Here is a 27,531-nt window from a genome sequence, read left to right on the forward strand (position 1 = left end):
ACCTTTTACTGTTGTTTGTGGGTTTTATGTATACCGGCACTGCAAGTTGTTTACTAAATGGTTGTGTCATATTTTTAAGACATACAAATAAATGAAATGTTTCACCTAATAAAATGGTTGTTTTTATTTTATATTTGTATACCTACACTTATCTACACACATCTTTATATATTATATATCTTTATTTTTTATTCGGTTTTGCCTAGGTCAATCTGTTTTTATTGTTAAAAAATAAGGTTGATTAGTTATACCAAGGGTCCATGTTATCTTGTGCGATTAGTTTTCCCTGCAATGACTAATCCATTTATCTGGCTCGACTGATGCGCCCTACCGCAAATTTTGTTAATTTGAACTGATAAGTGTCTACTGCGCTCTTCTCCGTCAACACAATATTTGTGAGTATCATACCTTTTAATATACATTATTAAAAATATTGTTAAACATGTTGTTGCGAGCATTCAGACCCATAGTATATAAATCTGCAAGCTAACTTATAAACGTCATCATGCAGCCAAAATCTAGCTTGCTGGTTTAGCGAACTCAGATAGCCAGCTGGTAGTAGATAGCCACATGTGAAGTCAACAAACTACAGTGTCATTGCTATTACTAACTTCTAACGTTACTTGGCTTATTTAATGCATAAATCAAAGAATACCATACTGTAATTTAGTTAGCTAGTAAAGCTCACTTTATAATACTACTTGCCCCTCAACATGATTGTCTGTAGTACATCCTCAAGGTTGCTTATCATTATAAATAGGCTAGCTAACGTTAGCTAGCTATGCCAAATTGCATGGCATGAGTTGAGCTCTGCAAAATTGTCTTGATAGGGTTTGCATGAAAAGCCTAATATTTTTTTCCCACTCCGTTTGAAATAAGCTGTAAGACAAGGAGGTGCAGAATTCAGCCAATATTTAGATCTGTAACTAGCTAACATGACATCTTTGTCATTCTAATAATAGGCCCTATGTCCTCATTTTCATTGTCAATATCATTCCGTTTCTCCACTCATTGTCGCTGTAAGCTTAACTACTGATTTATACAATGTAAACATTCCTTTTCACTCTCTATCTACATGGTATACAAGGAATCCAGTCAAGTTCAGTTCATGACATCTGCCAGGTAGTCTTTATTGGCTGCTGTTATCATTAGGGTTTAGTCCTTTGTCCTCTTGCCAGGTAGTCTTTATTGGCTGCTGTTATCATTAGGGTTTAGTCCTTTGTCCTTTGAGAAGTGAAAGTCACATTGCAGTAGTTAAGCCTGTCAAGTCGCAGTGAAGTGCAGAACAGAGTACCTATCTGGGATTGAATGAGCTTAAGTTGAGGGGCATTTCTCGAGTGAGTGCAAACCTTCAGTGGGTGATTGATATATGAATCAATGTTTGAAAATTAAATGAGTTTAAAAATAGTGACTGTACTTGAAGGTTTGGTTTAGTCTGGTTTCACATATCTTCAATGCATGTAGGCCTAAGCATTTGGTGAACCATTTTAGAATGTCATATTCATAGTGTTCAGAGAACCTGAAGGATTCATATCTTGAAAAAATAACATCTAAGCTAACCATGACAATACATTAACAGTATGTTTGTATTCATATACTAATAACTATGCTCAATTGACTATACTGATGATTTATTGTTGTGTAGCTGATAAGAGAATTTCCAATCCCAATGATAATAACAATCAATCAATAGCTCTGACCAACTCCCAAGGTTTGTAAGACCATGGGTATAATAATAATTAGTCAAAGACTCAGCTTATACAAAAGGTTAGTACAGTTTATTCAGAGAACGTTCTAAAGTCAGGAATACAAAACAATTCATTTTATACTGACTTCTCACGCCTACACATTCACACAACCATACGCACACACACACACACATACAGACAAACACACACACACACACACATGCATACAAACAGACGCACACACATGTCCTGCTACCCAGCCGCCAGAGATTAGTGACCTTGTCCTTGAGACGTACTCCCTGTTCTTCTCCCAAATCTCTAGTCAGGTCGGCACCAAGCTCAGACAGTCTGTGTTTATAATACCATAAAGACATATTGTCTTTACCCTAATTCTGACTAGAGTACACATTTATTGATTATGATGTTATACATTCTAATCACTTCCATACAATTATATGTTTCAGGGCGGAATTGTAACATTGTATGTTATGGCCCATCTTGCTTATACAAGGGGAAAGAGGACTAGCCATGTTAGCTGTGGTCTGAGGCATTCGGGTGTGTGTGTGTGTGTGTGTGTTGAAGTGTGTGAGTCACACGCATAACTGTATAACCACATACTGTGTCTAGTACAGTACAGTTTGATAGTCTACTTAAGATAAAACGTAACATAAAACGTAACAAACTGAGCAGCTCACATGGTTTGTTTACTTATCCTGCATAAGTCATGTATCAGTTTAATTTTGAGGAAATGGAAAGTAGACGAGCAGGTTTACTGTCATTCATTTGAGTGGTTAGATGTGGTCTGTAGGCACAGTTCTAGGATCAGTTTACCCTCCATTAATCATAGAGGAATCATTGCAACACTGACCTTAGATCAGCATCTAGGAGCAACTGAATTATACTCAGTTAGTACTAGAGGTCGACCGAATATGATTTTTCAACACTGATACCGATTATTGGAGGACCAAAAAAAGCTGATACCGATTAATCGGCCAATTGTTTTATTTAAAAAACGTTTTTTAATATATATATTTGTAATAATGACAATTACAACAATACTGAATGAACAATGAACACTTTTATTTTAACTTAATATAATACATAAATAAAATCAATTTAGTCTCAAATAAATAATGCAAAAACACAGTGTTGAATAAGAAAGTAAAAGTGCAATATGTGCTGTGTAATAAAGCTAACTTTTAAGTTCATTGCTCAGAACATGAGAACATATGAAAGCTGGTGGTTCCTTTTAACATGAGTCTTCAATATTCCCAGTTAAGAAGTGTTAGGTTGTAGTTATTATAGGAATTATGACGCGTCGACTATTTCTCTCTATACCATTTGTATTTCATATACCTTTGCCTATTGGATGTTTTTATAGGCACTTTAGTATTGCCAGCCTAATCTCCGGAGTTGATAGGCTTGAAGTCATAAACAGCGCTGTGCTTCAAGCATTGCTAAGAGCCACTGCCAAACGCAGTAAAGTGCTGTTTGAATGAATGCTTACGAGCCTGCTGCTGCCTACCACCGTTCAGTCAGACTGCTCTATCAAATATCAAATCATAGACTTACTTATAATAAACACACACAAATACGAGCTTTTGGTCATTAATATGGTTAAATAAAGAAACTATAATTTCGAAAACAAAACGTTTGTTCTTTCAGTGAAATACGGAACCGTTACGTATTTTATCGAACGGGTAGCAACCCTAAGTCTAAATATTGCTGTTACATTGCACAACCTTCAATGTTATGTCATAATTATGTAATATTCTGGCAAATTAATTACGGTCTTTGTTAGGAAGAAATGGTCTTCACACAGTTCACAACGAGTCAGGTGGCCCAAACTGCTGCATATACCCTGACTCTGCTTGCACTGAACGCAAGAGAAGTGACACAATTTCCCTAGTTAATATTGCCTGCTATCATGCATTTATTTTAACTAAATATGCAGGTTTAAAAAAATACACTTCTGTGTATTGATTTTAAGAAAGGCATTGATGTTTATGGTTAGGTACATTTGTGCAACGATTGTGCTTTTTTCGCGATTGTGCTTTTGTTAAATCATCACCTGTTTGGCGAAGTAGGCTGTGATTCGATGGTAATTTTTTTTATTTTTTTTTATTTTTTTAAATAAATTTTCTCCCCTTTTCTCCCCAATTTTCGTGGTATCCAATCGCTAGTCTTGTCTCATCGCTACAACTCCCGTACGGGCTCGGGAGAGACGAAGGTCGAAAGTCATGCGTCCTCCGAAGCACAACCCAACCAAGCCGCACTGCTTCTTAACACAGCGCGCCTCCAACCCGGAAGCCAGCCGCACCAATGTGTCGGAGGAAACACCGTGCACCCGCCCCCCTCAGTTAGCGCGCACTGCGCCCGGCCCGCCACAGGAGTCGCTGGAGCGCGATGAGACAAGGATATCCCTACCGGCCAAACCCTCCCTAACCCGGACGACGCTAAGCCAATTGTGCGTCGCCCCACGGACCTCCCGGTCGCGGCCGGCTGCGACAGAGCCTGGGCGCGAACCCAGACTCTGGTGGCGCAGCATAGCACTGCGATGCAGTGCTCTAGACCACTGCGCCACCCGGGAGGCCCCTCGATGGTAAATTTAACAGGCACCGCTTTGTTTATATGCAACGCAGGACAAGCTAGTTAACCTAGTAATATCATCAACCATGTGTAGTTAACTAGTGATTATGTGATGAATTGTTTTTATAAGATAAGTTTAATGCTAGCTAGCAACTTACCTTGGCTCCTTGCAGCCACAAGGCCCTTTTGATGCTGCACTCGCGTAAAAGGTGGTCAGCCTGTCACGCAGTCTCCTCGTGGATTGCAATGTAATCGGCGTCCAAAAAGGCAGATTACCGATTGTTATGAAAACTTGAAATCCGCCATAATTAATCGTCCGACCTCTAGTTAGGACGCACCTTCAGCTTCACAGTAATTGATATCGCTTGCCTCACCCAGACAACACTGACGAGAGTGAGAGTTTTACATACACACAGTGAAACTATTTTTTTCCTTTTTTTGTCAACAATACACATTTAAGCTACATGTCCCCAGACTGTCTCTGAAAAGAGAATAAAAAACGGAGTCTTTAGCCTACTGTTGGAACCTCAGTCACTACTTCCTAACAGTCATTGGCATGTGAACCCCATGCCATTTTTCGAACACAAATAATTTGACGCTCACGGTAAAGGCTTCTGTTTTTTAGTTGTCTTTCCAGAGAATGGCTGAGTATGCGTTGTATGAGTCAGAGAGAGAGTGAGAGCTCTGGTAGGCTGTGTTTACATAGTCATAATGGCCAAAGGTCCAGGCCCTAAGCCTCCATCTGGCCCTTGGGGCTGTAGCTATCTCAGACTCTGCACTGCCTCTGGAGGGGCGTCACTCACAAAAGCCATCCCTCTACCACCCCTACAGCCAGACTCCCCTCTCTGAGAATCCAGGCTGCTGCCTTTTACCTCAGCACAGACTCATCCAGCCCTGACACTAACAAGCCCAAATCAGGCAAGGAGCATTACATTATATCTCTCTAGTGACACATACTGTAAACATCCCTTGACTTGTCTCCCAGTTAATATTACGGCCTAGATCAGTGGCCCTTTTTCTACATTGTAGAATAATAGTGAAAATATAAAAACTATGAACAGTCTTGAAGGCAAGGGTGGCCATTTTGATTTGTTTAACACCTTTTTTGGTTACGACATGATTCCATATGTGTTATTTCATAGTTTTGATGTCGTCACTATTATTCTACAATGTAAAAAGAAAGAAAAACTCTTGAATGAGTAGGTGTGTCCAAACTTTTGACTGGTACTGTAAATTATGAGGAACTTCACAGGGTGGTGAAAGGTGATGCTGCTTTCCAATAAATATCGAGAGTCTTATTCTGGTGACATGATGATCAATGTTTTTTTTGTTGTCAAAACGAAAGCCAAGCAATCTCGCTATTTTGTCCCTAATAATTTCATAATTTAGGTAGCCTATCTGTGAGTTGTTGGCTAGAGCGCACGTGGAAAGACCAGAGTGGGCACATTCACTATACAACACCATTTTTTTGTGACAAAATGATCAGTAGCCTAGAGTTGAAAATGCGATGGAAACCTATTTACTTGTATTTTTTATTCAGTACATGGGAATTTAACAGCAAAAGTTATTTTTTTTTATTTTTTATTTTATTTTTCTTTAAATTTTATCCCCTTTTCTCCCCAATTTTCGTGGTATCCAATCGCTAGTAATTACTATCTTGTCTCATCGCTACAACTCCCGTACGGGCTCGGGAGAGACGAAGGTCGAAAGTCATGCGTCCTCCGAAGCACAACCCAACCAAGCCGCACTGCTTCTTAACACAGCGCGCCTCCAACCCGGAAGCCAGCCGCACCAATGTGTCGGAGGAAACACCGTGCACCCGCCCCCCTCGGTTAGCGCGCACTGCGCCCGGCCCGCCACAGGAGTCGCTGGAGCGCGATGAGACAAGGATATCCCTACCGGCCAAACCCTCCCTAACCCGGACGACGCTAAGCCAATTGTGCGTCGCCCCACGGACCTCCCGGTCGCGGCCTGGGCGCGAACCCAGACTCTGGTGGCGCAGCATAGCACTGCGATGCAGTGCTCTAGACCACTGCGCCACCCGGGAGGCCCAGCAAAAGTTATTTTTATGTGCACTACGTCATCACGCACAGCTTTTTATCCGCAACAAGTCAATTTGATGGAAACACATTTCTGGTGGGAAAATGCACATTTAGTTTTTATGCAGATTTTCGAGTATTTGCATGAAAATCTGTCGCTTATTGGATGGAAACCTAGTTACTAACGGTAAAGTCCCATGAACTGACTAAACGAGAAGTCATAAGTGTGGCCAAACAGAGTGTGGCCCCCTCCCCCTCACTCCTCTAGTTCTGTTTCCTCTCAGTTTCTTCTTTCCCAAGAACAATATATTTTGTAAATCGACTCTGATAATCATGTTTGTCTATGTCTTCTCCTATCTTTGTCTGCAGTGCTGTCCTCTGTCTTCGCGGTGGAACTGTTTGAGATGGGGATTTGGTCTCTGGGTCTGGGGGCCTTAGGAGCAGCCATCGCAGGGATCTTCCTGGCTAATACTGACCTGTGTCTGACCAAGGCTGCTCAGGCCTCGCTGGAATACTTGGAGGACGCAGACCTCCACTCCACTGGAGACGGTACGAGGGCCCAGGTTTTCCTATTCTACCACCACATAGAAGCATTGCACAGGCCATGAATTTAGACCAACGACATGACAAACAATTTAACCAGTTTTCCAAACCTTAATCCTTGATGGTCAGTCAAAGTTACTTTGTCTCAGGAAAGGTAACGTCACGGTGCAACGCTAAAACCAGCTTCCTTCCTCGACATCGGCAGAGCTAGTCATTTACATTGATGATTTTTTATTTATTTTTATATTTCAGTCCATATGTTTACAAACAATTTAAACTTGCATCCCAAGTGAAGGATTCCATTTTTGTATTATCCTATATAGGTTATTGTAATGTGGGTAAGACGTGCTGTACTGTCCACAAGCTAAATCCTCGCCAATACATGGTAGTCTATAAAACTCCCGCAAAACGCTTTGAGAACCCCCAGTGAAAAGCAGTCTTTAAATGCAGACCATTATGAGCTAGCCTATCCTATGCAATTTTCCCTCCGCATGTAACAAGGGCTTAATGTAAAGAGGGAACATGATGTAAAACTGTTACGCTCTCCTTACTAAGTACATTTATCCATGTGTTTAAACCAGTCTTTATACAGTGCCTTAAGAAAGCATTCACACCCCATAATTTTTCCCACATTTTGTTGTGTTACAGCTTGAGTTTAAGATATTTCTTTGTGACTGGCCTACACACAATACCCCATAATATGAACGTGGAATAATGTTTTTTTTAAATGTTTACAAATTATTGAAAAATGAAAAGCTGAAGTTTCTTGAGTCAATAAGTATTCAACTTTGTAGTTATTCCATAATATTAACAGAATTACAGAATTAAAATAGTCCAAAACATGCATTGTTTTTGCAGCAAGGCACTAAAGTAAACTACAAAACATGTGGCAAAGCAATACACGTTTTGTCCTGAATGAAAAGTGTTATGTTTGGGGCAAATCCAAATCAACACATTACTGTGTACTACTCTCCATATTTTCAAGCATAGTGGTGGCTGCATCATGTTATGGATATGCTTGTAATCAGGTATGGAGAGTTTTTCAGGACAAAAAATTAATGGAATGGAGCTAAGCACAGGCAAAATCCTAGAGGTAAACCTGATTCAGTCTGCTTTCCACCAGACACTGGGAGATGAATTCACTTTTCAGCAGGTCAATAACCTAAAACACAAGGACAAATCTACACTGGTGTTGCTTACCAAGAAGAGAGTGAATGTTCCTGAATGTTCCTGAATGGCCGAGTTACAGTTTTGACAAATCTAGTTGAAAATCTATGGCAAGACCTGAAAATGTTTGTCTAGCAATGATAAACAACCAACTTGACGGAACTTGATGAATTTAGAAAAGAATAATGGGCAAATGTTACACAATCCAGTGGTGGAAAAATTTACCCAGAAAGACTCTAACATGTATTGAGGCAGGGGGTTGAACTCTTATCTAATCCAGATATATTAGTGTTGTATTTTTCAAATGTTTTTTTTCAAATGTTATAATTTTTCTTCCACTTTGACATTACAGAATATTTTGTGTAGATCGTTGACAAAAAATGACAAATCAATTTTAATCAACACTTTGCAACACAACAAAGGTTGAAAAAATCAGGGGGTGTGAATAATTTCTGATGGCACTGTACATGTAACACTGCAGGCTTGGAGTTCTTCTTGGTCATGTAGTCAGGGAAAACTAACGTATGGCCCAGAGGTATTTAATGTACAGTTGAAATCGGAAGTTTACATACACTTTAGCCAAATACATTTCAACTCAGTTTTTCACAATTCCTGACTTTTAATCCTAGTAGAAATTCCCTGTCTTAGGACAGTTAGGATCACCACTTTATTTTAAGAATGTGAAATGTCAGAATAATAGTATAGAGAATGATTTATTTCAGCTTTTATTTCTTTCATCACATTACAAGTGGGTCAGAAGTTTACATACACTCAATTAGTATTTGGTCCATTGCCTTTAAATTGTTTAACTTGGGTCAAACGTTTTTGGTAGCCTTCCACAAGCTTCCCACAATAAGTTGGGTGAATTTTGGCCCATTCCTCCTGACAGAGCTGGTGTAACTGAGTCAGGTTTGTAGGCCTCCTTGATCACACATGCTTTTTCTGTTCTGCCCACAAATGTCCTGTGGGATTGAGGTCAGGGCTTTGTGATGGCCACTCCAATACCTTGACTTTGTTGTCCTTAAGCCATTTTTCCACAATTTTGGAAGTATGCTTGGGGTCATTGTCCATTTGGAAGACCCACTTGCAACCAAGCTTTAACTTCCTGACTGATGTCTTGAGATGTTGCTTCAATATATCCACATAATATTCCTCCCTCATGATGCCATCTATTTTGTGAAGTGCACCAGTCCCACCTGCAGCAAAGCACCCTCACAACATGATGCTGCCACTCCCATGCTTCATGGTTGGGATGGTGTTCTTCGGCTTACAAGCCTCCCCCTTTTTCCTCCAAACATAACGATGGTCATTATGGCCAAACAGTTCTATTTTTGTTTCATCAGACCAGAGGACATTTCTCCAAAAAGTATGAGCTTTGTCCCCATGTGCAGTTGCAAACCGTAGTCTGGCTTTTTTATAGCAGTTTAGGAGCAGTGACTTCTTCCTTGCTGAGCGGCCTTTCAGGTTATGACGATATAGGACTCGTTTTACTGTGGATATAGATACTTTTATACCTGTTTCCTCCAGCATCTTCACAAGGCCCTTTGCTGTTGTTCTGGGATTGATTTGCACTTTTCGCACCAAAGTTCGTTCATCTCTAGGAGACAGAACGCGTCTCCTTCCTGAGCAGTATGACGGCTGCGTGGTCCCATGGTGTTTATATTTGCGTACTATTGTTTGTACAGATGAACGTTGTACCTTCAGGCATTTGGAAATTGCTCACAAGGATGAACCAGACTTGTGGAGGTCTACATTGTTTTTCTGAGGTCTTGGCTGATTTATTTTGATTTTCCCATGATGTCAAGCAAGGAGGCACTGAGTTTGAAGGTAGGCCTTGAAATACATCCACAGGTACACCTCCAATTGACTCAAATTATGTCATTTAGCTTATCAGAAGCTTCTAAAGCCAGTACATCATTTTCTGGAATTTTCCAAGCTGTTTAAAGGCACAGTCAACTTAGTGTATGTAAACTTCTGACCCACTAAAATTGTGATACAGTGAAATAATCTGTCTGTAAACAATTGTTGGAAACATGACTATAGTTTGTTAACAAGAAATTTGTGGAGTGGTTGAAAAACGAGTTTTAATGACTCCAACCTAAGTGTATGTAAACTTCCGACTTCAACTGTATGTGCTCTGTCTAATGTATGTACTGTGTGTGTGCTGTAGATGAGAAGACCATGAAGGCCAAAACTCTGTGGGAGAAGACAGGAGCAGTCGTCATGGCTGTACGACGGCCCGGATGATTTTTGTGCAGAGAGGTGAAGTAGTGATGATACTGATACTTTACAGTGTAGTCAGCTTTTTTAATTCTTTCAGAAATGGTCTTAATTCAAGTCTATATTCCACACCATATGTTGTTATGTAGATTCCACTGTATGCGTTAGGAGAAATCTGCAGGCCTAAATTTCAAGTAAACAATGCCCCATCCTATAATTTCGAATTGTACTAATTGTGTGTGTAGGAGGCCTCTGAGCTGTCCTCTCTGAAAACCCAGCTTGAGGATCTTGGTGTCCCTCTGGTTGCCGTGGTGAAGGAGAACATCGGCACGGAGATCCAGGACTTCCGACCGTACTTTGCTGGGGACATTTATGTAGACGTGAAGGTGAGACTGACCTGACGCTCTATGGGTGCATCTTAATAGTTTAACAAAGGCTTCCTCTCCTCCTTTCCTTCATCTGCACTGGCCTGAAAGAACTGTGAACATGTTTGAATAGATCACTACATAGGCCTGCTATGAAGGAGAGGAACTGAACCATTTGTAGATCAGGGTATGTGAGCGGAGCGAGGAAGCGAGGTTCTTAAAGGCTGGAGCTTCGGCCTTCTTACTCGCTCCAATTTCGTTCCAGTAGCGCTCACTTCATGAGCTCAGGGCATGCCCGGCCCAGCATGCATTTGTAGTCTACTTTTGTGCTGCTATAGCCCCTTGCTTTAGCTACTGTCATGGCGTTTGCTAAATATTTTCATAAAGAAACTGATTTACAAAAATGAGGATCAAGTACAAGTGCAGTGATTTTACAAAAATGAGGATCAAGTACAAGTGCAGTGATTTATTGTCCACAACTAAAGAATCATTGTGGAATCTGAAGACATATATCCTGAAAGCATGACGGTATACTTACTATGTGCACATGCTAAAAGAAAGGAATGAGTTGGGTAGATAACGAAGTGTGTCATTGTAGCAAAGTATTTATAAACTAAAAATCAGATCTCAAACATTTCATTCAATTTTTGTTCTATTATCTATAAAATTGGCTATAATTGATTTTGGCATATTCTCCCATCCCAGCTTTCTGTTTTGATTGGGTTATTTTTTTAGGCCTACCTATAGAAAAATTTCAAAACAAGTCTGCATCTCTGCCCAACCTGGCAAGGGTGGCCAAAAGTGTTTAGCATCCCCAATGGCTCTGCAAGTGTGGAGAGGATATTCTCTGCTGCCGGCCGGCTCTCCAGACACCATCGCATGAACCTGAAGCCACAGACTGGCCAATCTCGTGTTTCTAAAAACAAATTCAAAGGCACTAAGTCATTTTTTTTGTTTAATTTGTATTTAATTCTAAGTAAGTCACAGCCTATATGCGCAATTTAGACTATAATGATTGAATACAATAGAATGTTGTTTATATGCTGAGCGCTTTATGTCCCTACCAGACTTTTGTGTCATAGGTTATAGCCTTGAATAATAATTTAAATAATATAGTTTAAATAATTAATTTTCGTTCCATCTTAGGCTGCCTGTCCGGCTCCTCACCTATTTAGAGTGTTTATATGTTTAATATGACATGTAGCCTAGTTGAAATGTGTGCTTCTTTACATTCACCTTTTCATGTTTATTCAAATACTTTTATTTCAGATCCGTATGGTTTGGTTTCAATACTTCTAAACCAAATGTTAGGTCCAGGTAGTCACAAAAATATATGGCTGTTGGTTAAATTGTGATTTTAATGATTGGAGCGGCTTAAAAGAAATTGTATTTGTGAGTGCGGAGCGGAGCGGAAGTTGGAAAGGACAAGGAGTGGAATTTCCAACCGCTCAACTTCGCTCACATGCTCTGGTGTCGATATAATATGCCCATTGTTTGTGCCTGACTTTGTTTCAAGTTTTATTTTCTCCAAGGACTGATTGATTTGCTCGTGTCCGTTGCAGCATCACTTCTACGGCCCACTAGAGAGGAAAATGGGGGGGCTGGGCTTCATCCGTCAGGGGGTGTGGCAGAACTTAATGCGGGCCTGGAAGGCTGGTTACCAGGGCAACATGCTGGGGGAGGGCTTTGTCCTGGGAGGTGTGTTTGTCATCGGAGCGGGGAATCAGGTACCACACCACACACAGGGCTGTGCATCTGGGCATCATTGATTGGAGCTGTTAGACTCAAACTGCCAACACATACCAGGCACAACCACTTTATCTGTTATCAACTCCTTAGTAATCAGGACAATATGGATACAAACATGATTTAATGAAAACGAATGGACAGAGAGCAGCATTGTTGTGAGCTTGTTTGGTATTATGTATGTCCCTTTTTAAATTAATGTTGTCTTTTTTCCTCAGGGTATTCTTTTGGAGCACAGGGAGAAGGAGTTTGGCAACAAAGTGGAGAATGAAGATGTTTTAGAGGCTGTGAAGAGAATTGTGCCAGTGCAATAGATTGAGTTTTTGTTAGTAGCATTAGATCAACACTGATAAAGAGGCCTCAGACACAACTACTTGGTTATTTCCTGCATTTGTCTTTTCTCAATTCCCTTCAAAACTGAACCATATGCAAACAACAATGCAAGTGTTCTTGAGTTTTGTATGATTACAAAACATTTGACCTAGGAAAGGGCATTTTCCGTATCTGTCGTTCTCATGCACTAATGAGTTCTCAGATTGCTAGCTCCACCTATCATAGGACATATGAAACGTGTCAATTCCTCAATAAAAATGTGAATGTTCTAGTATGCTCAGGTGAATAATCTTCACTGCTCATTAGCTCCTACGCCCTTAACTTCCTGCACTCATAAGCCCATTGGAAAATGAATGTGTAGCTTATCTCTTTTCTCTAGATGTGGAACCGCACAAATTGTACAAACTAGATGCGTTCTATAGCCTAAAGGCCTTGGTCAGGCCATTATTATAAAAGAGAATGTGTTCTCATGTCTTACCTGGTTAAATAAAGACACTCAGTCAGGGACCTTACAGCATGCACTAAACTGTGAGAACACTTGTACATTACTCATCCTTTGGGAAAGAGAAGTAGATCTACAACGATGGTGTGTTTCACACTTTTATTGATGTCTCCAATGGAGTCGAACTCAACTTGAGGAATGCATGTTTCTCAACCCTGGTCCTCGAGAACCCCCAACAGTAATCAATGTTATTGTAACCCCGGACAAGCACACCTGATTCAACTTGTCATCAAGCCCTCAATGAGCGCTACAATGAGAATGTGTACTGTTGGGGGTACACGAGGACCAGGGTTGGGAAGCACTGCGCTATGCATCTGTATTCTGTATGTGTTTCATGTTTACCTGTTCAGGTACTCAAGTGTGACTTGTGTGTGGTCTGTGTTATTAATGAAGACCTGACTGTAAACTCAGCAACGAGGGGAGCAGGTTCGATATCCAAACACACACTGCCTCAATATACTCACTATGGCCAGGGTGGCCAATGTGCCTGAAACAGGTGTGAGAATGCAAAGCACAATAAACCCTAGACCTCATCACACCATCCTCTTGTCTCTTTTCATCGGACCGACAGGACGACTTGGCTTATTGTATTGGGTAATGATGCCAGTGTTGCTGCCACCAGTCTTTTCACCCAGGTCACTGGGTGAAAAAAAAATACATTTTTAGAAAGTTCTACATTCAGAACATCCCTTTCATAAGTGTTTCCATAACACACTGTTCATCTACTTATGTAGCTCTCTTTTTCAATCCCCCCTGTTTTTACTGGCTTTTGGACAAAGGCATTCTACGAAAACAAATAGAGTTTACCTCAGGCAATGGTCCGTGTTTGTGTACTATAGGAGGTGCTGTAGATGACCTTGTAGGACCACTCCTTTGTTGGAAGACTGCGGTCTGTAAACATTGAGCAATGCGGAGTGTGTCTCACCCTAACGTCAGTGCCGTTAACACATTAAGCAGAGCACAATGTTGTGGAACATTCAGATAAAATAATTATTTCATTTCAATCACTTTATTCTATAGCTCTGAGTAAATACATCTTACATAGTTCAGGTGTGACATAACACTTCCAATGCAATAAAACATGGAGGGGGAAAAACAATCAGGTAGTAAATGCCAATACTGAAAACTACATGGGTATTGAACAACAGTACAAGAGTTACTGTACGTGGACACACATTGACATGAAACATCCATACCATTCATGGAGTGTAGCGACGTCATAGATTGTCTTCAGTGTTGTGCCTTCAATGTGCTGCTGAGACCATATTCTATGACATGCCGAAGCTAACCTTGAGATATATTTAACATGAAAGTTATTGCATGAGAATAACCTGGTAGATGCTAGTCAAATAAAACTTAAGCAATGACAAACTTAAGCTCTGCTTTCCCAACTTTATCAACCCCGTCTCTTCCTTGGCTAGGTTTGTAGCTCTGTGTGATACACAGCACATCTTTGCCTTGACTAAATGAATAGTACAATCAATCGCAAGCCTTGCATGTTTATCAGCACGATCTAGCTCTAGGTTCATTTTTTGTTCTAATCACATTTCCTTGCCCTCCCCACCAAAAGGACCAGAAAACAACTAAATGGCAGTGATTAAATAAAGCTAGCAGCTGCTGGATAACTAACTTACTATAAACTCATAATAGTAAGCTGTGACTTTGTTTATATCATAGGCATTGTCAAGCACATTATATTTTCGATACATTTAGAAGAGGTACCCCACACCCCCACCCCCACCCTTTACATTGGTTACTACATAGCACCCAATTGCAGGCCACTTTTACCCAAGATACAACAGAACCCCCCAAAGCCCCAAGATACAATAACGATGGGGTGTCTTTATATAGTAATAGGCAAGTGAATGAGTGAGTTTTACAATGGTGTCAACTTGCTCATGAAATTCATGGTATTATATTCAATTATGGACATAAAAATTGAATTAATGTGACTTGTGGAATATCCATTTACTCTGCATGTGTGCTTATGTACAGTACAGATGAACCAGTATCTACCAGGATTTCAATTCAGTCAATTGAAATGGAACTGACTCCAACGCTGGTATTTGCAGTTGAAAGCCATGGCATAAATGTAGCAATGTTTACTGTATGGCCATAATAACACTGCTGCGGTGCATCTGATTGTCTATGGATGATGATAAACATTTGCACTGAAAAGTATGAGGAATCTAGCCTGGTTCCAGATCTGTTTGTGTTATCTTGACAAATTCTATCTTCACTGTCCCACTAAACAAGACGGCACAAACAGAACTGGGACCAGGCTATGTGGAGTCATTTCTAAAAATAGAGCAATAGAATAAAAAGTCTGTGAGAGGAGGAGATTCATTCATGACCACTGACGTCCATTACAGTGAAATGTCTTGTTAAATATCGGATTTAATTGAGAGACGTGATCTACAACTACCAAGCACAGTGGGATGGTAGGCATGCCATAGAGTTAAACGGAACTGGTTCCAATCATTAAAATAAGGGCTGTGATTCGTGTAGGCTTACGTTGGCATGATGTTTTGATAACTATGTAAATCTCTCTCGGACAATAGGGACTTTTATCAATATAGTCGCCTGTATTTACCCCCGAAAACTGAAATGCTAATGTGGCTATCATAAAGAACTACAAATGCCATGATGATCTGGACGAGACTGCCGAATCGAGGCAAAGGTAAGAATCTCTGGATTAACTATCTAATGTTAGCGTCAGCTAGAGATGACGTGAAGGAGCTTGCAGGTATTTGTAGTTTTGCATGATGTCTACTTTGACGCTAATTAGCATTTTTGAATCAGAGTAAATAGAGATGAATAGATTGATAAAAGTCACCTTGTGCGAGAGATGTACATGGTTATCAAAACGTCACGCTAGGTTAAGCCTGCACAAAACACAGCCCTTATTTTAAATGTTTCTAAAATCCCCTATGAGAAAATTGAATGGTGAAAAAACAATTGGAACCATTTCCCTGTTTGACCGCTAGGTTTTATGGGTATTATGACACCTCAACTGTGGAGCTCTATACTGACTTTGACAGAGGAAAAGGTGATCTATAGCCTGAAAAGACAGCAAACAAATCTGGTACCAGGCTAGGTGACCGAGCCTTACTAAAAATCAACCGGGCCAATACTGATGGGTGGTTTTGACTACTACATTCAAAGTCAACTCTCAGACACACAAAAACACAATGGAAATGTGTAATAGTTGGTCTAACTGCCACCTAGTGAAGAAATGGAGCACCGCACCCTGAAGTTTAAAATCTAATACATCTCTGCTATTTATTTGTTAAATATATCCTCTATATCCCACAAAAATGTACGCGTTTTACATACCCGATTTCGACCACACAAAGTTAAATTCAGTTGATATTGTACTACGAAATAGTCTGGTACTACTCGACCAAGCATAAAAAGACATATTACTACTACACTGTCAACATCGATATATTAACAACATTAATATACAGGTTTGATCAGGGATGCTCCAACTAAGCCCAGTTTTTACACACGGGAACTAAAGGTCCCAGCATTACTTCCAACTGTCCTATAATTGATTCCTGATTTATTTTAGCTCAAGGGTTTAAGACAGGTGTCTCAAATTTTATGACCACGGGCTGCATTTCCTAATACAACCACGGGCCACATTAAATCAGCTTAGGAGGCACATTTTGTCAGTCGGACAGTAGTTTCAGACCCCTGGTTCTCACAACTTTGCTTTTGTTTCATGACATTAAAACAATATTATTTGGTATACATATCACCACAACTAATCTAAACCTGACATCATACAGAGTGGGATTCATATATGTACCCTTGCCTCTTATTGCATACATTGGAACCACCATGCGTCTAGGTCTGTATGGCAGCACTGCAAGCCAACTCTTCTTGCCCTTCTCTATTGTAACAGAAGAATGAGCAGTCTAAAGAGGGACCAGGAGAGTCACAAACTGACAGCGGGGGACAAAACATTAATAATATCCTTATTACTTTAACATTTAGACACAATACAGTACATTCCCCTTCAAAGGCATTAGTAATGCAAGGCACAAATTTCACCAACAATCAAACTCTTGAGGTCCATTGAAAATGCAGTCACTATCCAAATTAGTATATAGTATATATTTTAGTTATTTAGTAAGCACTCATCCAGAGTGACTTATAGGAGCAATTAGGGTTAAGAAACTTGCTCAAGGACACGTCGGCAGCTTTTCACCTAGTCAGTTCAGGGATTCGAACCAGCGACCTTTCGGTTACTGGCCCAATGCTCTTAGCCACTAGGCTACCTGCCGAAAGACCATGATATGGGGCGGAAACATTATGCCTAGATCCTATCCTAGATAAACCTTTCTGCTGGCATATCATTGTCATCAGTGCAACGAGGAATGTGCTTTTTGAAATCTCAGTAAGGAGTGCCCCCGCAGTGTCATAGCATCTCTAAAGGTTTTCTTCATAACAAAACAGACAGGGTTACTAGGATGAGAGGGGTTTATAAGGTTATCTGGTAGGACAGTGTGTGTGTAAGTACACTTCCAAGGGCAGTGGTGAGAGAGGGAAGCTTTGCTAGTCAACTGGTTAATGTTCATTAGGGCACACTGAAGCAATACGTTTTGCAATGATAAACAAAACCCTGGTAGACCGAAAAAGGAATTTAATAGTCTATATTGTGCTCATAAACCAACTGTTGTATTTTACTACAGACTACAGTTGAGCCAACTTGAGGGAGTGGATATCTAGCAGATTCAATTTAACTATTTTCTAATTCCAAGTCATGAATGGTTTCAGTGCACACAGCTTAAAGGGTACGATCTCAAACACAATGGAAAAAACAAATACACCTTGGGGAGAAAAAATATCTCTGGGATTGAAACGAGGGGCGATCTAGTTTGGGGTGATTTGATAGAATTTGTCATTCAGTAACATTCAGTAATTAAACACCCACAACCCCAGGGAGGATAAACGCAAAAAAAAAAAAAATCAAACCATAGTCTGTTTGTCAATGTAGCAGTATAAGATAACCGTCTGTCACACTACGCTCGCCTGCGTTTCATTACTTCGAAGAGGCTTTCTCCCCTTGTCTCTTTTATTTGGGAGAGGTGATAGTGAGGGTTGCGTCTCAGTCCTGCAAAGTTGCTTCCTTGTCTGAAATGATGGAATAGGTGGTGAAAGCCTACCAGTCAAATTTTTCTGATTGTACACCGAACTAAAATATAAAAGCAACATGCAACAATTTCAACAATTTTACTGAGTTAAAGTTCATATAAGGAAATCAGTCAATTGAAATAAATAAATTAGGCCCTAATCTATGGATTTCACATGACTGGGAGCCAGGCCCACCCACTGGCGAGAAAAGCAGATCCACTGTCTATAGCTAAGGTATGTAACATATGGCCATATTTTACCTCTTCTGTGGGAAGAGGGCACAGCACAGAGGAGTTGCAAACACCAGGCTGAAAGAGAAAAGGAAGTTTTGTAAACAGTGCAATACAAGCAGTACGCGGAATACAATCGTGACGTGCAGTATTCATGTTATGGTTAGTTTGCTTACAGCGCATGTCATTGAGAGAGGAAAATTACTCCCTTAGACCAACGCAGACGACAGTATCATTAACTATGAACTTACCACAGACCCACTAGACCCACCTGTACTGGGGCGTTTAGGACTGGGAAGCGCTGAGGAGAGAACAGAGACAGAAATTGTGAAAGCAACTCCAAGCTGAAGCAATTTTTTATGAAACCAACTGACAGTATATAGACATTACACTGACAGTATTGAAGAGCTTAACAAGCCTGGTCCAAGATCTGTTTGTGCTTACTCATATGGTCATTGACAAAACAGCTCAAACAGATCCGGGACCAGGCTAGAGATTGCAGATCAACACAGGATATCAGACACGACAAAACACAGAAGCCTGGATTTCCACTGGCTTCTCATGACACCAACAAACAAGTAGCATATTTTACATGGCTGAACCCCACATAGAATGACACTATTTAATTCTGTGGTTTGAACTCCAAATAGAGGGTAGGCTTAGTACAACAGTGGCTACATGCCACAGATTATCCTCCACACACACTGTATGTAGTACGGGCTCCAGTAAACCCACTGACTGTTGACAGCATGACAGGCATCCATTCGTCTCTTGTAACATTACCTTCATAAAGGCTTTCTTCTCCAGGGCGTTCATTATCACAGGTGGGATAGCTGTGGACAGACCGAGAGAGAGTGAGAGAGAAAACAATGAGGACTTTCAAGAGGCAACACATATTTTATTTTATAAAATGCATTTTTTGGCAGAAATGCCTTCTGGAACATGTTAAGTTTCATGTGCCTTAAACTTGTATGACATCTGTAAATACTACAATTGTTAAATCGCAAGCCTAGTTGGTTTAGCCACAGAAAGACAGGAAACTTCCCGCTAGCCATGATTGGCTGAGATAATGGATGGGCTGGACATGGCGAGAGAGAGAAGTTCAGATTGGTCTGCCATGTAACACGCTTCAGTCAAACATGAGCTGCTCAGTGTGTGTAGATAATCCTTGCTACCGGAGCTTTTTTGAAAGATATTACCTTAGCCATGGAGAACTGCAAAAGTGTTGCTACTGCCCACAACAACATTGCTGCCCCGAATTTAGCCGGTGCTATCGACAAAGATCAGTGGGGGAAAAGTTGTGATGGACTACTTTCTGCACACGGTCAGTGTGAACCTGTGTGACTTGACACAACGCGGACCAAACAAGCTGTACAAACTAAATGGAAACACAGGACGTCTTAGTTAGCTAAAGGGTTTCCAGTCTGCCGTGAAGCGTTCATCCATGTATATGGGTAAGAGTCTAGCTACATTTTCAGATATTATACGTTTCTAATTTAGTCAGAAAGTCATTTTCATTGCAAGTTAAAGCATACTGTTGGCTAGCTAGCGAATGTTAGCGTGCTGGCTCGCTAGCTAACGCTATGTGTATGATCTGTGTAGTAATATTATTTGTATCTGAGGAAGCCATTTGAATTGCTAGCTATAGCCTAATGTTAGTTAGCTAACAATGAACTTAGTTTGTTAGCTTTAGCTACTTGCAGATTCATACTACAGCATTTCATGCATAGTGGCTAGCTATGACAATATGTTTGTATTGCTAATAGTATGGGTTGAGATTATGGTTCATTGTTTAGCTAGCTAGACAATAATGACCACGACCCAAGCCACATCCACTTAGCTAGATGTGGCTTGGGTTGGTTATAGCATTTCTTTCACACGAACCATCAATTTAGACAAGTGTGTCTAGGTAAGCATCATCTAATAATTACACAATATTTTTATGTGGACACTTCCTATGCAAATAACCATTTCACTGTACCATTTGCACCTTCTGTATCCTGTGCATTTGACGAATACACTGATTTAATTTGATATAGTGTGCGTTTATCAGAGATGGTAATATCAAGAACATGACCTGCACCAAAGTCATATTAGGATATAGGCCAAGGACTAGATACGTGTATTTTTAACTGGAGTTTTTCCTTATTGTAGGCTACTACTTTCACCACTTTTCGTCTTGAAATCTTTGGTAGTTTACTACACTACCTTACTAACTCTGTTTAGGACATGGCCTCACACATTCATTCTTAAAGAAATGGGTGGGGCTAAGGCTTAAGAGGGTGTGAACGATGCTGAATAGGTGTAGACAAAAAGCTCTCCAGTAGGTGTACTAAAACATTGAAGGGCCATTTTCTCAAAAGCAAGGTTACAAATTCATCAACTTTCAAAGCAGAATTACTTTCCCAATTGTTCCTCTAGTGCAGTGTTTGATACACAATTTTGTAGCGGAGTCTCTACTTTCATCCATTGTAGAAAAACACCAGTCCAAATCCAGGCGGTCAGTCACATTGTGTCCGAAACACAGTGCTTACCCATAGCTGGCACAGCCATGCCAATCCTGGACACCACCACCTGGATGATGCCTGACTTGGCAGCGGTGACTGACTCTCCTAACCGTTCCCTTCCTCATCTGTCACTGGAATGCCGTACTTCAGCTCCCTAAGAAAAGGGACATAAAGGAGAGAATGAAATTCAGCCAAATCATGTTGCTATGTCCAAAGTTAACCAGGATATTGTTGCACACGAGTCATTCATGATTTTAAATGCAATCAAACATTTTAGTTTAAAAATAAAATAAAGCAATCCTTGAATAATTTGTGTAAACAATAAATCGTTCCATTTCGGCAATTGTATTCACGAATGCATAAGACTGTTTTTAGTGTTGTTTTAATGTAATTTATTTAGTGTTGTTTACATTGTTCCAAACGATCAGAAAAACAGCACCTGTTTTTGGCACACACAATAAGCACACAGCCCTTGCTCCTTACCTTCTTTTTCTTGATCTCCAGTATTTTCCACAACTAGTCAAATTTATTCCACATGTCTGACTTCCCCTTTACCTCCTGAGCAACCAGTAAACATTTCCCTGTTTCGAGTTTATTTGTCACGTCCTCTGCATCATTTTGCTGTCACGTGTTACAGTGTTCAGAGTTTGTTATAACCAATTTATTGATCGCTATAAAATCAGGCCCTATTGGTTATGTGCATGCAATGCATACATGTGTCACCTAAAGAGAGCAAGGGTTGAGGGAATGTTTTTCCTAAACAAAAGAGGGATTTCGGTAACAAAACTTGTCAGAAATGGCTGTAATTATGTTGCAGCTTCAGCAACACGGACAGCGAGATTAACACTGTTGATGTTCTGTGGTAGTCGCCGCAGCAGGGAGGAGAGATACACAACGTAACTAGTCAGTCACTCAATGTAAAATATATTATATTTTTTTACTAAGCCCGACCCGGCACAATCAAATCAATTGCCGTCGCACTCCCTCTAGTCATTTGTGTGTCTTCATTATTTAATCAAACAGAGAGCTTAAAGCATCATACAAGCTCAGTGCATATAGCTGATTTGATTAAAACACATAGTGTCCATATATGGAAAAATACACGATTTAAAATTTGACCAATCGATTGTTCGAAACAGATGACTCTCGGTCAACCAATATTTTTTTGAGTCTGGGACATCCCTAGGTACGTTGCATTGAAAGTGGATAATGTGTTGATTCAATCAACAATCAACGAACCGGCTCATGACGGCTGGAAGGCGCTGGGAGAGAGACGGAGTTTGTCTCAATGTTGATTTTTCATGGAGCTAAAATGCTAAGCGAAGTGTAAATCAACTTGAACTAAGATGATCCAGAGACAGTCCAGTACCTTGGCTAGAGACTTGAGTCCCAGGGCTGTGACTACAGCTCCTGTGGTGGCACTGATGTACGCTGCAGCCAACTGACTGAGAGAACATAGGGGCACACATTTACATCTTAGCATCTTACTAAAACAATTTACTGAGCCTCAATAATGTTCCTGTTCCAAGCATTTACCAGAATCTAGTCTTATCTAATACACAGATAGAGGTCTCAAGTCACAATGCACATGGTCACAATGCATACGGAATACATGCATTCAAATCATAAGCAATATTTATTGCAAAACTTGACAAGTCAGGCAGACATGACGATGTACAGTTCAGGAATCTCTCCACAGTAATAATGATTTAAAATGGTCCCCAGTCTTTACATGCTCTTTCCATATAAACTGAGAAGCACCAGCATTGCTTGTTCTCATTCCGCATGTGTCCTGGTTAAAGTAGGTGCATCTAAATAGTTTAAAGTGGCACCCTTTCCATGTCTCCTTCCTTTTATCTGCGCTGATCTGAAATAACTAGACCTATCCATGTCCTTTCAGATCAGTACTGATGAAGGAAAGCAGATGAGGAGAGGAAGATACAGTAACTAAGGCTATGAGATGCACCATAGTACTAGCCAGTTACAGGTACTGTAGGGCTGGTTTAGTAATGTGGTTGTGGTGTAAGTGGTCCCAGTCCCTACTTGGTGGTGAGGGCAGCGTCTCCACTGCGGTTGCTGTAGTTGACCACAGCGTTGAAGGACTGGTTCACCCACTGCCAGAACACAACGGCTGGAGTCGTCCTGGAGGAGTAGAGGTGAGGAGAGAGGTGATGGGAATGTGGGGGGGAGGAAAGAGGGTCAAAAGGGGTGAGATGGGAGGAGAGAAGGTGAGAGATGTTAAAGGGATTACAGAAAGGGGAGATAAAAGGGAGGGATATGGAAAGGCGAAATTATGTAAACATGGGAGAGAAGGGTAGGGATTTAAAATGGTCCCCAGTCTTTACATGCTCTTTCCATATAAACTGAGAAGCACCAGCATTGCTTGTTCTCATTCCGCATGTGTCCTGGTTAAAGTAGGTGCATCTAAATAGTTTAAAGTGGCACCCTTTCCATGTCTCCTTCCTTTTATCTGCGCTGATCTGAAATAACTAGACCTATCCATGTCCTTTCAGATCAGTACTGATGAAGGAAAGCAGATGAGGAGAGGAAGATACAGTAACTAAGGCTATGAGATGCACCATAGTACTAGCCAGTTACAGGTACTGTAGGGCTGGTTTAGTAATGTGGTTGTGGTGTAAGTGGTCCCAGTCCCTACTTGGTGGTGAGGGCAGCGTCTCCACTGCGGTTGCTGTAGTTGACCACAGCGTTGAAGGACTGGTTCACCCACTGCCAGAACACAACGGCTGGAGTCGTCCTGGAGGAGTAGAGGTGAGGAGAGAGGTGATGGGAATGTGGGGGGGAGGAAAGAGGGTCAAAAGGGGTGAGATGGGAGGAGAGAAGGTGAGAGATGTTAAAGGGATTACAGAAAGGGGAGATAAAAGGGAGGGATATGGAAAGGCGAAATTATGTAAACATGGGAGAGAAGGGTAGGGAAAAGGGAAAGACGAGAGAAGAAGGAGGACAAGGAAAGTGAGAATAAGCATGAATAATTTCTGATATTTCATTGAGGCAGATTGTTTGAGTTTCTCCTAGAAAACAAAACTAAATCATGACTTGTAAAACAGCTAAAAATTTAACTTTCCACTTCTGTGCAATGTTTACATAATGGTGTTACAGTGTGACTTTAAAAAATATAACCTTTATTTTAGCAGGGAAATCCCATTGAGACCAAGGCCTCTTTTTCAAGGGAGCCCTGCATGTACACAAATCATACAAATACAATGCATAAAAACATAAAATAGTTATAAGCAATTCAAGAAAAGTAGTCACATTCCTAAACACGGAGGTCCTCCATCAACAACCTGAACTGCCCTAGAGATAACAGCCTCAAGGTGCAGAGCGCTCTACAGAGTGTTTTTTAGAAATGTATTACAATTAAGCAGAAATACCTTATTTACATAAGTTTTCAGACCCTTTGCTATGAGACTTGTGCATCCTGTTTCCATTGATCATCCTTGAGATGTTTCTACAACTTGATTGGAGTCCACCTGTGGCAAATTCAATTGATTGGACATGATTTGGAAAGGCACACACTTGTCTTTATAAGTTCCCACTGTTGACAGTGCATGTCAGAGCAAAAACCAAGCCATAAGGTTGAAGGAATTGCACGTAACGCTCCGAGACAGGATTGTGTCGAGGCACAGATCTGGGGAAGGGTACCAAAAATGTCTGCAGCATTGAAGGTCCCCAAGAACACAGTGGCCTCCATCATTCTTAAATGAAAGAAGTTTGGAACCACCAACACTCTTCCTAGAGCTGGTCTTCCAGCCAAACTGAGCAATCAGGAGAGAAGGGCCTTGGTCAGGGAGGTGACCAATAACCCGATGGTCACTGACAGAGCTCTAGAGTTCCTCTTTGGAGATGGAAGAACCCTCCAGAAGGACAACCATCTCTGCAGCACTCCACCCATCAGGCCTTCATGGTAGAGTGGGCAGATGGAAACCACTCCTGAGTAAAAGGCAGATGACAGCCTACTTGGAGTATGCCAAAAGGCACCTAAAGGACTCTCAGACAATGAGAAACAAGAAACTCTGGACTGTTGAACCCAGACTTGTCTTGAACCCAATCGAACATCTCTGGAGAGACCTAAAAATAGCTGTGCAGCGACACTTCCCATCCAACAAGACAGAACTTGAGGATCTGCAGAGAAGAATGGGAGAAACTCCACAAATACAGGTGTGCCAAGCTTGTAGCGTCATACCCAAGAAGACTCAAAGTGTAACAGTTCTGTAACGACAGATGCTGGGAGACTAGAAGCAAGTACTGGGTGTAGATTTAACAATAAGTAGACAAAACAAGAACAGTGTCTGGACAGGAGAAACATAACATCAACGCTGACTCAATGCTGGGGGGGACTATTTAATCCATTTTAGAATAAGGCTGTAATGTAACAAAATGGAACAAGGGTCTGAATACTTTCCGAATGCACTGTATATGCACATGGTGTAGGTCTTGAAAAACAAACCACTTAAAATAATTTTTGGGGTGGGTGGGATGTGGAGGGTTTAGTTATGTTATTCTAATAAAAGTGATTTAACCACAGCAGTTTTCTGTTCTTATGGCTCTCAATTTTGCAATAGAATTCAAACTAAATTGTCCAAGTGAAAATGCTAAACTGTAAAATGCAGCTAGAATGTTTGTTTGATGCTAATGTAAACTGAAAAAAGCTAGACAGGTTAGAATTATTATTTTCCTAATTACTATAATTTTGATTGTTGATAGTATTGTAACTATTTAATAATAACATATGGTTTAAATATAATCAAGGCTTTTAGGAAACAAATATCAAGACATTTGCTTGTTATTATGCTTTATCTTCCTGAGAATAGTGCACATATAAATATCCACATTCTGTAAATGAGAATTGAGTCCCATGAAGTGGCAGGCGTCGATACTTTCATTGTTGATCAATAGATTTAGAGTGAAATCAGACTGTTCGCCAATGCGTTGATAACGTGACCGATAATTCGTTTTTACCAGACGACTCCCTCGTTAGAACTAACAAAAAAAGTTGGGTAAAGTACATGGACATCCGTTTATTTCAATAAAAAAAAATCGAATAGCGTCCGATATGGCGCATCGATATGCTACTGTAAAAAATAACTGTACCCTAAAATTACAGTGAACCCAAGGCAAGCTTTAATGCAATAACACATGTGATTGGTGCCTGACACTCACGACAAGTAAAGGAGAAAGTAAGGCCAAGCTAGAAGTGTAACGTTATCTACAATTTTCAGTATATAGTAGATGGATACAAATCAACCTGCGTCTCGCAGCGATATGAGTGCAGTTTACGTTATTAAAATAGGAAGCTCACAATAGCATGCTTAAGTTTAGGTAGCTAATGTTTGACCATCAGTTTGCTTGTCCAATATTGTAGCATGTGAGGCTGACATACACTGTCTTGATATACATTACTATATTGTGAACGAACACGGTGCCTTCTTACTATGTGCAATTAAAAAACACAACCACTAACGTTAGCTAGCTAGCGTACGTATAAAACAAAAAGGAAACGACCGAACGTTAGCGTCTTCCGTTAGCTCGAGCTAGCTACACATTTACAACATGTAACACACTGCCAATAAAATCACCAAAACATACCTAGTTTCAATGTCAAGCTGTGCTCACTCTACACACCTTGCAGAGACCTGAAAAACAGTGACTTATTCTTTGGGATTTCGTTGGCGGATCCCATCCAACTTTTAGGTGCATACACCGCCACCTACTGTACGGGTGTGTGAGGCCATTCACGGCCTACCTAATTATATTATTTGATACAATATTATAAACTGGGTGGTTCGAGCACTGAATGCTGATTGGCTGACAGCTGTGGTATATCAGACCGTATACCACGGGTATGACAAAACATTTATTTTCACTGCTCTAACCACGTAGGTAAGCAGTTTATAATAGCAATAAGGAACTGAGGTTTGTGGTATATGGCCAATATACCACGGCTAAGGGCTGTATCCAGGCACTCCGCGTTGTTGTGCTTAAGAACAGCCCTTAGCCATGGTATATTGGCCATATACCACACATATACCACCTACCACCTATTAGCCCTCTCTAAAAAAACAAAAACCACACATTCCAGTATTTTACCTTATCTAGTCCTACTCCAGACGACTAGATAAGGTAAAACACCCCCTGCAACTGTTCTGCAGTAAATCTTTGCAATCTAAAGTACTTCTCTGCCGCTGCCACCACAACCTCTATTTTCTGTGACTTTCAACCCATTTCTGCAGTACAATTAACAACCATGGCTATGAATGCTAAAAATCACACTTTACTGAAGCACATATTATTCCCATCACTCTCTTGATCTCTGCCTACTCACAGAAATCCTCTCAGGATCCCTCACCCTGTACCCATGCGTCAGCATACGGCACTTTCTCTACTACTCTAACCCTGGCAACCTCAATCAGCCTTTCTCTCACCGGACATCTCTGATCTCCAT

The 27,531-nt window shown here is 40.7% G+C and overlaps 2 pseudogenes; one reads left to right on the forward strand and one right to left on the reverse strand.

The window, feature by feature from the left end:
• The first annotated feature begins 283 nt into the window (after positions 1–283).
• Positions 284–13,728, forward strand: LOC139571070 (peroxiredoxin-like 2A; annotated as a pseudogene).
• LOC139569833 (sideroflexin-1-like) lies at positions 13,278–27,531 on the reverse strand (annotated as a pseudogene).

This window comes from Salvelinus alpinus, chromosome 3 (genome assembly GCF_045679555.1).
Source record: "Salvelinus alpinus chromosome 3, SLU_Salpinus.1, whole genome shotgun sequence".
NCBI lineage: Eukaryota > Metazoa > Chordata > Actinopteri > Salmoniformes > Salmonidae > Salvelinus > Salvelinus alpinus.